Consider the following 14,715-nt stretch of genomic DNA (forward strand, 5'->3'; position numbering starts at 1 on the left):
ATACAAGAGTCTATAAAAATTGAAAACATAAAAATAAATAAATAAAAAGAAAAAAGGGTGGAGTATAAAAAAAAGTCGGCCATCCCTCTGAATCCTTTTCAATTTATATGGGCCGACTTTCAGCAGAAGTTGGGTCCCTTAGATAAGCAAAAGCAGGGAACTCGAAAAGCATCTTACTCCGTATTGGCTTAGTTTTATAGATGGATTAGGCCTAACATTTGTCTGATTACTACAAATATAAAGTATGAGTATGTGGGCCAAGTACAACAGAGCCATCATCTTCATTTTATGGGTCTGGCTCTAATACCATATCAAATATGGGTCTGGACCGTATCCGTCATCAAGAGAAGAGTTCACTTAAAAAGGTCGTAGCAGGTTCCACCTTAAAACCATATGGTTATAAGTGACCAATTTTTAGTCATAAACTCTTGATTAGGTCTACAAATCCTTTAAGGTTAAACAACTTGATTAGAATTAATAAGGACTGAATAATTGGTAGATTATTGGTGCCCTTGATTAATTGCTGCAAATGTTTATATGATGCATACAATGTGTTTTAACTAACCAATTATGTGGGCCATTCATGATAATGAATGGATGAATGGTATATATTGTATATGTACTATTTTGCAGGTTATGAAGTGACTAGTATGGCCCAAATAGATAGAAAATATGGTCTGCGTACCATTAATTTGAATGTAATTGGTCTAATGCACCAAATTTGTTTTTCAGTTTAAATATGGTCTGCGTACCATCAAATAGTTGTAATTAGTTTTAATTATAGCTTATCCTATGTGGAGAAAATGGCGCCTCCCACGGTGAAATTCAAGACGAAGTTTCCATTTTCGAGACGGACTTTGAAGTTGGAGCTTCAAGATGAAGTCGGGCCATACTAGATCACATTTATCTTATGCATGCTTTAAGTTATTTATTGCTTTAAATATGTCTTAATTATGCATGAGATTGTGGCTTGATTATGTTGCATGATTAAGGATTTTAGTTCACTTAAAATCTAACCAACATAGTAAGAGCCTTAAGTTCTAAACTTAAAAATTGAGTTAAAAGGTGCCATGCCAAAATAACACTTACTTGGATATCCTTTACATCGATCTTAGTAATAGTTTTCCGCCATAGCGAGGTGTTACTTGTCGATACTAAAGGGGTAAGGTACACAAATAATTGTGAGTACATGTTAGTTTTGGTGAAACTCAACGATATAAGTAAGGAGTCCTTTTATGTCGTGGCAAAATCGATAGGTTTACCTAATAAGTTCTTAGACGTACCTATCAACCAAGAGCAGTTTCTAGACTATTAGCAAAAGGTTTTTGCTTACCTAAAATGTTTTAGAATTGAGTCAAAATACATTATGTGCTTAATTCTTCAATGGTTTTAGGATCTTGGAATCATTTTATTCACACCTGCCGGAACATTAAATTCGAAGAAAATACTAATAACTTGTTTAAATTGCATGAATGCTTTAATTTTCGAGTTATTACTCATGATAAATGTTTAGACTTTGCATGCTTCAATGTATGTTTTAATTATTGTTTATAATTAAATATCTTGCACTGCAGTAAACCCTTTTAGAAAGGTAACAGTAAATTTCCTCGATTGGTAGTGAATCCAAGAACGATTCACGGAAATGAGAGAAAATGAGCAATTTAAAATGTACGTTTCTTATAGCGACTTTTATGGTTGTTTTCGAGTATCAAAATCGAATGGCAAACCAATTGGTGCTTGTGAATTCAAAATACACTGTAGTTTTGAGTTCATAAAGCATTGAGCTTAAACGCTCAGCTTTACCAATGGTTAACAACCTAACATCTTTGTCCATTTAATTCTCGAATGAGTCTAGTCCCTAGACATTCGAATAGATCGATGCTTAGAGAACTTTAGAAGCTTCTGGTAAGATCATCTAGTTGAAACAAAATATTCAACATAAATTAAAATGGTAATTAAGAACCTTGTTGGAGTGACATTGGACATGTCTAACAAAGTATAAAAGTCAACACTAAAGAATTCAATTCTTAAGACTATAAGAAAGGGTACAAGAAATAGGAAAACAAGGAACAAATAAAAGGAATTTACGATTCCGTTTCTACCTATAAGTTTATGTTTAAAGAGAAGTGACCTAGCAATCAAACTTCCTTGGTATCATATACCGCTTGAGGTTCTTACTTCGGTAATAACTCAAACTATGGAAGCTAGGATACACTAATGGCCTACAAGTGGGAAATGAAGCATGGCAATGCTACATTAGTTGTAGGGTCATCTAGTTTGTTTTAAGTCCTTTCATAGGCTGGAACTTAATGGTTATTTTGTTCCACAATCAGCATACCTAATTTCTGTTTTCAAACACATAAAGACTCACATTCAGAAGAACAAAAACAATGTTTGTTTGTTTATTTGAATGAAATGGTCATTTACGGGTTGAGTCAATATGCTTGATTAAAACAAACAAATCTTTAACAATAAAACTTTACTAGGTTCAAATCAATCTCTTGATTTGAGTTCCACTAACCTTTAGCATTGTTGCTTAGACCATATCAACAAGTTAACATTCAAAAGCTCTATTTTGATGGACTTTTGAAAGTTGATTGATTTATAGATCAATTTAAGACAACTAGTCTTACTTGTTGAAAGTAACAAAAGATATGAACTATTGTTAGAACTCCTAGACAATAGAGTTCAAAGCTAAAGAAAGATTTTATGACTTTATTATTTCACATGGATTTGAGTGAATATAGGTTTATTTACTCAAATGTGATATAAGTTGAATCTGTTTGACTAGTTCAAAGATTCAGAAGTATAAAATCCACTTGGCAAGAAATCATAAAGATCTAGGTTAGATCATGTTGTTGATTACTTATACCAAGAATGATCATCAATGATTGTGTGTTGTAATTTCACGATCTAGCTCCATAAGATATGGTATATCTAAGTTGGAATGATCGAAGTCGGTTAGTACTTGATTCGATCAATGATGGATCATAAAGACTTTTCCTATAATTTCTAAACAAAATGCTCAACTACCACCAAACTAAACCAAATTCGTCAAAGCTATTGAAAAGTAATTTCAGAATATCTTTTCATAATATATATCTAGAGAGTTGCCAAACTCAGTGGGAGCTTAGCGTTTGTTATTCAACAAACTAAGGCCCAAGTATATATATATGTTTCATTGTGATTTATTCAAATGAAACACAAGGGTATTGTTTCTACCACGAATTTTTGAGAACATAATGTTTGTTTGCTCGAAATAATGTCCTTTTGGAGATTCGTTTCCAAAATGACAAGTGGGAGAAAATAGACCTCGAAAGTCTTCGAGGCGAACAACAAACATAAACGGACATTCAGGAGGCTTTTCGAAGTTCTTTAGAAAATCCGAACATGTATTCTTTAAGGAATTTAGAAGTGGCTTTAAAGAATAGACATCTCTTAGAAGACTTCACAAGTGCTTCAAGGAGAACAGAATATTCAAAGGACTTTCAAGTGGCTATTAATATTCTATTTGCTTGATGTTCTATACCCAAGTAGGCATAGAGTTCAAGTCACTGAAACTATGAGATTCTTCTATTAGATAGTGAAGAAACCTACAACTTGCAGTCAAACTATTATCATGTAGATTAATGAGTTTGTGACCTGTGAGAAAGCTATGACGAAACCCAGATTCCCTAAAAAGGTTAGAGGCCATATATAGACTCAAATGTTTTAAATGGTTAGAGGCCATAAAACAATGTTTTGATGACAAAATTGAAATTTTGTTGATTTGCAAGAATAGTTTCACACCTATTGGTTGCAAGTTTGTTTTAAGGATAAAAACCATCAAACATAGAATTATTTTCACACACAAAGCTAGATTAGTTGCTAAAGGTTACAAGCAAATTCATGGCATGGATTGTGTTGAAACCTCATGCATAATCATAATGCTCAAGTCTATAAATCAAGCAATAATTGCATATTGGTACATATGGCAATTGGATGACAAAACGTATTCCTCAATCAAATGTTGGAAGAAAACTATGTACATGGCATGTCATAGAATTTGTGAATCCAAATAAATGCTTGAAAAGGAATGCTAGCTTATGAAATCTAAGTACAGATTTAAGCAAGCAATTGGGAATTGGAACAGTACTTTAGTGAAGCTAATAAGCATTTTAGTTTCATAAAATGTACATGATTCTTATAGATGTATAAGAAGTTTAGTGGGAGTACATAAAAACTTAATTGGTCCTATGTGTATCACACACATATCTCTCTATTGTGAAATAACATTCAAATGCTAATGACTTAGATTTGAAATTATTCATCAATGATGGACCAAGGCGAAACTCAGTGCATACTGGGTATTAAGATCCATTCACAAAGATCTTATAATATTGTTCTGGATTAAGTAATGGCATTTACTAAATCAAACACGAAAGACTCCATTGGAGACATTCGACCCATATGAATAAATCTAAGTAAAGGATGTTTGAACTATGTATAAGCATTTACTAAGTTAAACATCAAAGGATCTAAGTGAGATTCTTAACCTATATTGTATGTCAAAAGAATTTAGCTGGAATTAGTATCTACTGAAACTATATGAGCTAAAAGCTACATGAATAGAATTCAATTGAGAATTATTCTGCAAAAGAATTTATCATGTATGATATAATATGAGGATCGCCAAAAACGTATCGTATGACTTTAGGCATGACGAACATATACCAATCTCTATTGATCTAAGTGAAGATCAACTAGATTGAGACCAAGAATACTTATGGTACTTGAAAAAGTACATAGGAATAGTTCTTGATTCAAGGAAATAAAGATATGCTAAATATTGATGCTACACGCAGAAACACTGGCAAAGGATCAAGCAAGATCCCTTTGGAGTTAACCATTGACAAAAACGAGCTAAAGAGAATCGTGTTTTGAAATGGCAACATGGATCGGAGACCATGAGTTGTTGCGTGGGAAATTAAATATTAATTTCTATGTTCTAAGATACAGTTGGAAAGTCTTCCACATATCTGTGAACTGCTTGGATAAGCAAATCCAAACAAAGCATCACTAGCACCCTAAATAGTTGAAGTAAAAGTAATTATTGCCTAAGAAGCAATGAAACAGGGTTGTTTAAGTTAAAGAGTTCTTCACAGAACTTGGGTGGATCACATGTCTGCTAACTTGATGGTTCTTCATTGCAAAATGCGTAGAACCACTATCGAAGTAAGAAAGACTAGATCACATAATAAACAAACTCAAAAGATCTTATCATCATATCTCGAATATTATTCGATGAAAAGGATATTAAGATTGGCAAAGCATGATAACTAAACCTATGCAACAAGTGAGAAGCAACACTCACGTTGTAGCACTGGAAATCAAGCATAGCTTTGAATTCCATGAACTGTTTTAAAGATGGGTTTGAGGCCCACGGTTGTAAAACATTGGGGTTGAACATTTATCATATATGAAATGTATTTTCATATTCCACTTAATCTTGGTTTAGTATTAAATGATGAGTCCCTTCAATTTGACGAAATATTCAAGATAGACTGTCAGGACCAGTCCTGTGACTAAGAAATGTCTATCAAGTGAACTTGAATGTTAAAAGTTGAAAATGGTCCCTGGTCGGAGTTTTCTATAAAGATGGACGCATAGAAAACGTTAGACGACTAGAATGCAAGATGACTAGTAGTTCTGTTTCTTGAACTATGTGGACATGGCAATGTCGCAATCATTTGCATAGATACTTACTTTGGGAAGACTAGTATCGGACAGACCTATGAAACTTTACTGTAAGAGATGAAAATCTGTCATAAGTAAATTTCATTAAAATTATTAGACACTAAATCCTCAATACCTGAGTGATTTGAGATTACTTGTTTGAGAACTGGTTGCTTTGACGTTGACCAACCGTCGCACCGTAAAAGGAGGCTATAAAGGCAACGCTCAGGTAATCACCTATCAAACGAAGTCTAATCTCAAGATCACAAGATTGGGATTGTCCTCCCATAAATCGGGATGAGATGCTTAAAAGTTGTACAAGGCCACTCGGAGAGCTAGAAACTGTAAAATGCATGGCCGTGCTCGGATGAATCATAGGCTATGATTATCTGTTTATTTGATTAGTTGAACTCTGAAACCGAGAAACACCTCTGGACATAATAAGGATGACAACTCTTACCTTATGTTCAAGAGCAAGCATCGAGCGACAAAGGAATTAGGTAAATGCACACTTGTCCCTAAGGACAAGTGGGAGACTGATGGAAATAATGCCCTTGGTCCAAGTATGCATATAATATTAAGTCTAATAAATGCGGTTCAGTATTAATTAAACAAGTTAATAATTCAGTGAGATCAAGTGAGCTGAATGCCTAGCTAGAGGCCGCTTCAGTTCAAGTGGAATTAATGATATTAATCCACAGCTTACTCTTGACTGAACCCGTAGGGTCACACAAATAGTACGTAAACGGATCAAGTATTTAATGGCATTAAATACTCCATCTATGGATATTCGGAATCGACGGATCTTGGTTTCAGTGGGAGCTGAGATCGTCACAAGCAAGAAATGAATACTCTGGAAACGATGATATTACCGGAAACGGAAATATGGATCGTATCGGAAATATAAATATTATCCAAGTCGTAGATGTTGCCGGAAACGGAAACATGGTACGTATCGGAAAATATTATTGGAAATGGAAATATTACCGGAATCGAAAATATTGCCGGAAACGGAAATATTGTCAGAATCGGAAATATTATCGGAATCGGAAAATAATTCCGGAAACGGAAATATTAAATATTTGTTCGAAACGGAAATTAATTCCGGAATCGGAAATATTAAATATTCTTCGTATCGGAAATGAATTCCGGAACCGGGAATTTAATCGGAAGCGCATCATACGAATTAGCATCGGACGAGGCTTGCTAGACGAAGGCCCAGCACGAAGCCAGGCCCGCGCCCAGCAAGCCGAGCGCCCAACATGGAGCTGCCACAGCCTCGCCAGGCCCAGCGCAAGGCCAGGCCCAGCAAGGCCTTGGCGCGCGCACGCTAAGCGTGCTGTTGGGCTGCGAGCAACGGCTGCTCGTGTGGGCCGCAAGGCCTGCGCGGGTGGTGCGATGCTCGTGGCCTTACGATGCTCATGTTCGTAACGAATCCTAATCCTATCGGAATTCGTGTATTGATTAAATCCTAATCCTAATAAGATTATATTTATTATTTAGAGTTCAAGTTGGATTCTAATTAATAAATCCAAATCCTAGTAGGATTATAATTCCTTTTCCATACCTCTATAAATAGGAGCCAAGGGTCATAATTTATAGATACAATTGAATTATTCTAAAGGTAAGATTTTGAAGAAAAATCAGCCATACACTTGCACCATTATAGCCGAAATTCCTAAGCTACCTTAAGGGCGATTCTAGTTGGTCAAGCTTAAGGCGGATCCGGGCGTGCTGTGGACTATCTACGGAGGGACGACACTTGGAGTCCTAAAGACTTGTTCTTGTTCGGTTCGGGCGCAGCTAGGGAGGGCACGCAACAAAGTGTATGCATCTAAACTATGCTAAATGATTATGTGTAAATAATATGCTTTCCTGGCTTTATGGTTTTTCCGCATGATTTATGTTTTGTCATATGAATCATAACCTATCACTAACATGCTCCTTGTCTTGCAATTTTCTGTGATTTATTTTCTTCCTTTCCAGAACTGCATACGCGCATTTATGGGGAATGACAATTATTCCGAAGTGTATTTTCTTCCTTTCCAGAACTACTTACGCGCATTTATTGGGAATGCCAATTATTCTGAAGTAATGTTGCTTCAGGTCCAAGATTCATTCCACATATTAGTGATTCATGGTGTGTGCGAGGTAATAGCTTCTACAACTAATACACATTTTTAATTTTTTTGGTAGAAATAGTGTTGTCTTATTTGGCTCCTTCATTCAAATATATGTATCTCAGTGATAGATGCTGGAAAGACCTCGGCCAGTTTGCCAAATGGGTGGTTTAAAGTGGTCTGGTGTAAAAATGGTATTAAAAGCAACCATGTACATTTGTATGTGTTAAAGAAAGCCGCTGAATTCCAGGTCAATGATAACTTCCATTAGTCTGTTAATATTGAACGAAGAGAATTTCGGTTAATATGGATATTTGAACCTCTCTCTCTTATGTCTATATGATATTATGGTATTAATTTGATTTGTTATTTGAGATATCTGTCTTTTTTTGTTTAGGTTTGTAATGGTTAACCGAATGCAACACATGTCTATGTCATCTGCAAGTAATGGAATTCGTCTAAAGAAGGTAGGTTCACCACATCAATCTGCAAGTGCACCAGTTAATGTGTCAGTATGTTAAACCTAAATTGGAGTGAGATTAGTATGTTCTTGATTAGATATGTAGATGTTTCATTAGTTATAATTCTTATAACTTGTTACAGCTTAACAGGTAACCTGTTTTGCTAGGCTGCATGAAATGTGCAAAATATTTCTGATTGGTTTTTTCGATTCCTTGTTATATGTTTCTTTTCCAGTCTATCAATTTTTAAAACTTTGCAAGCAACAGGGCCAGTCCTGGAGCTAGGCGTGCATACTTGAAATCCGAGGGTGATTTTCCATTCTTGCCATGACCTGGTGAAGTTAATTTGCATCTTCAGGTACTTTAAATTCTTTTTCTAAGGGTAATTTCTGCCCAGTTCTGATACACCAATGGCCTATGGGTCAAAGTTGGATTGGGAGGGAGGTGTATCTGACAGTCTGTTGTGTTGGGGTTGTAAAATCCATTTGTTTCAAATATTGGTCATAGAAGTGGACTTCGGACTAACATATATAATGTGGACTATCTTGCCCAAATGTCAAACATGTCTAATTAGACTACATCATTTGTTTACATGCAAGGAGACAAAAAATTAGATACATGTATCTTGTAATGTGGCAAACTAATCAGCCTGCACTACACGTATTTCAACGGGAACATATACCCTTATCATACTAGAATTATTAGGGACTGAACCGTTGAACAAAGTGGTTGCTAGCTGCAAGAGATGTTCACTTTGTTAATTTGCTCTTGGTAGCAAGATATATCACATGAGTTGCTCTATTGTGTTTTGTATACTGCATACTTCTGTACACTTTCCTCACATTACCTTTCATAACAGGCTGATGCAAGAACCTTTGAGGCTCTAAGGAGCTTCTCCACACCGGCATATTTTGTTCTAATGGAGGTTGAACCAATCACATCTTTGTCCAAGTGCAATGTCTTGCAATGGTGCTTGATGCAAGTGGTTATGGAGGATGACAGTGCAGAGGAATTGAGTGTTTTCTTCCCCCTTTGTCCAACATACTCATTTTCAAATTACATATACATTTCTTATGGCTATGTATATGCCTTTTGCGAGCGAACTTTCCAAAAACTTATTATTGTAATCTTAACTTAACTCTAGGTATTGTGGTGAGTGTTTTTTTGAAGGAACATGGAGGAGTTTGGGATCTCATGTTCCTAGGAAATACCTATACCTTTTGGCTTGTTTTTATGCCTCCAAGCTATCAGTGACATCTACATTGTAACATATTTGTATTTCATGTTGTCCATTACATGCAATTTTACCTTTGGCATGACATTTTTAGCATTTAATATAAATTTGCAAGCGCTCGTCTTTTACGTAACATTTTTACAAATTAGTTTTTTATACCTTGGGGGACCGTGAGCGCTAGCACACGATCCAACAACTAGTAAAAGAAAAATATTAATTTTAGTTTCCTTCTATATTCATTATTATTATTTAAAATGACTAAATTTTTTAATATTTTCCTTTTTTTAGTACTTTTTCCTCTTGTTGATAATTTAATTTCATACTTTGGTAGTTTCCTATTTGGTTCAACTTAATTTAAGGAAATTAAGGGTGATGACGTGTAGTAGGTGTGGTTTGAGAATTGGGATTTTGAAGACTTCTTATTTCTCACCACTCTACTTTAATAATATAGATTTATTATCGGCGTTGTACTATGTAAAAGCTTGTCATCTGTAAATAAAAACGGTGTGAGCCGTATTGATCATTGTCTTAATTATTAACTTCCTTCGGGTTCACTAAAATGGTTACTGAGTATATTTTGCTTTTTCAAAAAAAATTGTGTGCCCCTTATCTACGGTATTTTACTGTACATCTAACCGAACTCTTAAAAAGTGAAAAATAGAATTCATTCAATGTAAAAAGTGACCCAGATCAAATAAAAGTGAACCCGACCAAAGATATAAGTGACCTTATTCGATGACTAATATTACTTTACTCAAAGATAAATGTGACCATAACCAATAAAAAATGTGACCCTAACAATAAACAATGAAGTGACCCTGATCAAGATTTCAAGAGTGATATGGTTGTTGCAAGTTATAACTATGACCAATATATTACCAACAATGAGAATACACCAATACACAAGTGTATATATGTAGTAGATTATGTGGGGAACCCATACCATGTACAATATTGTACCTTGCTCTACCATTTGAGCTAATAGCATTGAAAATAAGGTAATTTATAACTAAAATAAAGAAAACTAATAACACCAATAAGGATAAATAAAAGTACAGAACAGGTGCAAATAACCTTTATCGTTTGGACCGCCACACAATATATTATTAAAGATCGGCGTTTCTGAAAAGTTTGCGTTACCTTTTGAGTTCAAAGTTTGAATGCTTAGACCAAATATGTACTCTCTCCGTCCCGGAATACTCGCAGCGGTTTGACTGGACACGCTTGCCAATGCACAACTTTGACCATCAATATCTTCAGTTATATATTATAAAAACTTATAAAATATTAATATTTTGAAAATAAATATTAAGATGAAGCCAACAATATATCATATGCTAACACTTGTTTTCATATACTATCAATAAAATAGAGTCAACGTGAATTATGTAAATAGTGCAAAAAGTCAAACCGTTGCAAGTATTCCAGGACGGAGAAAGTACCTCATACAACCAATAAAATATGCCGTTACCTCAAAAATCTCACTCATACAACCATTAAAATATTTCATGTGGTTACCTCAAAAATCTCGTAGGATTTCGTTTGATTTATTTTACCGCGAGCTATAACTATATGTAACACCCCGACAATTCTCTCTTTTCTAAAATAACCTTTTAATATAAAACGTAGAGAATTATCAAGGCATTATCGCCCGTGTGAAAACGTATCGGCTTATTCAGAATTTTGCAGCGGAAAACATAAAACTAACTTTTAGGTTCATAAATAATCTATTACATATTAGGTCCAAACCCATTTAACTGAATTAAGGAAATACGAATAGTACGACAAATTTCAAATCCAAGTTAACAAATTAAATCACTTAATTAAACGAATAGAACTACAAGCTCTCTAATCCCGATCCCAATGATGCATCATCTTCAAACCTGTAGATGGTCAACGCTTATTGATCCTTAAAGACTGCTCACCAAAGATGGGTCATCACAGGATCAATAAGGCATAGCCATGATCAACACACACAAACAAGCACGTAATCAGCAAAGCTGAGTACTACATACTAAAACAACAACAATCCTAGCATGATACTATCAAACCAACAACCCTAACATGATACTAATAAGTATAAGTAAGGACAGACAAAACATAATAAATTGACGATTATACTTGACTAGACTAAGCTAGGCTTAATAACCATAATATTATTTTAGTTGAAATAGACAATGGACCGAGTTGACCATCCAGAAGTCTTCACTAAGGAAGACGAGGTACGGGCGCGACTCCGTAACCTCAGTGACCTGCGATATCGAGGAACGTTTAAATAAAAATAGGACACGGTGATCAATCCGGTCCGAATTAAAGGCCATGGGCTACCACCATGAACCCCAACTCCTGTTTGTCCGTCACTTCAGACGTGCACAGTCTAAAGCTATTGCTATTCAGTTTCACTTTACATGATTTACAAATTGAGATTCCGTTATGACTCAACCATTACATAAGACAGACAATTCACATTTGTTCACAACTGTTTTTATCTTGGAATTAAGTAAGTGATCATAAAAGCATCAATCAAGACTCATTCCAACTTAACCAACCTTTCCTTTAACCATGAGCAACCCTGTATATGGGCATAAAGTTTCAACTTACTAAACAAGGTCCTCCGCCCTCATAAAGTAGTGAAAAGATAGAAAGGGAACAACAACCAATTGATCCAACCCAATCATATAGAATAATCTAGTGTTCCCAACCAACATGTTTGTATCAAACATCCATACTAACATGTTACAGTTCTTATAGTGCAAAATAAGTTCAATAAGTTTGTCCAACAGTATTAAACATGCACATTCAATATAACCCAGTTCGTCCATAATATCAACATCACCAAGTTCAACAATAGTATCAACATAACCAAGTTCAACAACAAGATTCAACATGGTTTCAACCATTAGCACACATTCCAAGCACACAGGTATGTACGTACCTTGTGTAAACAAAATGCGAGACCACTTTAAGAATTCAAAAGTCGCCTACGGAGAATTCTCCACCTAACAACAACCAATATAGACTCATATCAATTCATATTGAATTTTCAGCAACATTAGGGAGCTTCAAACCCCTCTTAAACATAATTAGAACATTTTCCAATATCGAAACTTGAATATTTGGTTCCCTAGCATCATAATTATTATATTAATTATTGAAATTCGTTGAAAACTCTTCAAAGCATCATACTTTAAATTTCCAGCAATATAACTACTTTCAAACTGCTCCAAAACATAATTAACATGTTTGAAATTATAAAAACAATAACTTTAATAACTTATAATCATCCTACCATGGTTTCAAAACTACAAAAACCTTAAAATTCATGCTTTAAATAATTAAAAATCATTATTTCAAGGCAATTACATAATTTGAAAATTAAATTATTATTCAAGCATAATATGAAATCTGGAAATCCTAACTAACTCATAAAAAACGTATAATTTAAATTCGAGAACATAATTTAAATTATTAAAACTTAATTAACTTCACTAATTGGTTTAGGGTTAAGGAAATACCCAAAAGAGAGAGAATAACAGGAGTGATGCCGGCAGTAGGGCGGCGCGGCTGGTGGTGGTTGTCGGCGCTGAGCGACGCGGATGATTCTCTAGGTGGTCGCGCAGTGGTGGTTGCACGTGCAGCGATGTGAGAGGGGCAGAAGGAATGAGGGAGGAGAACACAAAACAGACACCGACCAGCAAGGGGGAAACGACGTTAAGGTCACAGAAGGCCGACGGTTGCGCGGAACACCGGTGGTCGGTGGTGGCTGGCCTGGTTGTGCGCAAAACAGAGCACAAGTGAGGGAAGAAAACAAAGAACAACGAGAGATGAAAGGAAAAACGAAAGAGAAGAGAAGGGGAGAGAGAGTTATCGGACGGGGAAGCGGTGGTCCGGTGTGGTCGGTTGACCGGCGGCGGCAAGGGTGAAGCTATTCTGCAGGATTACGTGAAGGAGCAATGAGGGTTTGCAAATCTTATTTTCACGTGAAGTTGAATGAGAGGAGAGGAGAGTTGGTTCACGTGCATATTGAAATTAGGATGGGGGTTATTTGTTTTGGGCTTTATCAAATTGGGCTAGGATTAGAATTGAACTTTTACGTTTGAATCCAAAATCGATTAGGCTTATTTTCCAAATTCCAATGTGTTTTCGTAATTCAAATTCTTTTCAACATAAAATTCAAAAATTATTTTTGATTTCGTAAATCATTAAAAACATTAAAAATGTAATAAATAAATATACGTTATTTATATATTTATTTCTAAAATTCATAAATTAGTTCTTAAATATACGTTAAAATATATAAATAAAATGTATAAAATTACGGGGGATTACAATCTACCCCTCTTAAAAGAAGTTTCGTCCCGAAACTTGACACGAAAATTCACATATCTTTCCAAACTTTTCAACTTATTCTTATTGTACAAGTACTTTGTGCCACTCTTGTTCACTCTTTTGCCAACTAAGAGTTACTTGTAATATTCACGAACACATTTTCTTATGCGAAGAATCTATTTACTTGCATCAACATGTATAAGTTGCTAAAAATGAGCATAAAATGCATAAAATTGCTATAAAAATAGGTAAAAGCGCGAATTTCTATCGCATTCTACCCCTCTTAAAGAAAACGAGTTACGCCCTCGTAACTCATCTCAGGGAATAAGCTTGGATATTTCTACTTCAACGAATCATGTCCCCAATGCTATATTTCCACTAAAATCGTAGCAAGTGGGATTTCTACACTTCTTTCCACACAATTCCTCAACAGGTGTCATCTTAAAGCTTGCATACTTTTGTTGCAAGAAATTCAATAGACTCTAGGTGGTTTTCCCAATTACCCTTAAAGTCAATAACACAGGTTTCAACATAAATTCCGTTAGTAATCTCAATCTGTCTATCGGTTGCTGGGTGGAAGGCAGTATTCAACATAAATTCCGTTAGTAATCCCAAGATTCAACTGGACCTTATTGCAAAAATTTCAGACTTTTGTTCTCGGTAAGGGTCTTACATGTTGCCCTATAAAGGTAATGTCTCCAAATATTCGTAGATAACACCATAACAGCTAACTCTAGGTCATGGGTTTGGTAATTAGCCTTATAAGGTTTCTATTGACGCGACAATAGCTAAATCTAGGAAGCTTCCTCACATTTCTCACTTCACTTGAATATCGATTCCTTTTTCAACAAGTTGG

The 14,715-nt window shown here is 35.1% G+C and overlaps 1 long non-coding RNA gene across 1 annotated transcript; it reads right to left on the bottom strand.

Moving 5' to 3' along the window:
• Positions 1–11,186: 11,186 nt before the first annotated feature.
• Positions 11,187–13,825, bottom strand: LOC130462967 (uncharacterized). The gene is made up of 3 exons (XR_008923735.1): positions 13,046–13,825; positions 12,466–12,529; positions 11,187–11,447 (listed from the first exon to the last, which is right to left on the bottom strand). It is a non-coding gene; the product is annotated as an uncharacterized lncRNA (long non-coding RNA).
• Between the last annotated feature and the right edge of the window lie 890 nt (positions 13,826–14,715).

This window comes from Spinacia oleracea, chromosome 1 (genome assembly GCF_020520425.1).
Source record: "Spinacia oleracea cultivar Varoflay chromosome 1, BTI_SOV_V1, whole genome shotgun sequence".
Lineage (NCBI taxonomy): Eukaryota > Viridiplantae > Streptophyta > Magnoliopsida > Caryophyllales > Amaranthaceae > Spinacia > Spinacia oleracea.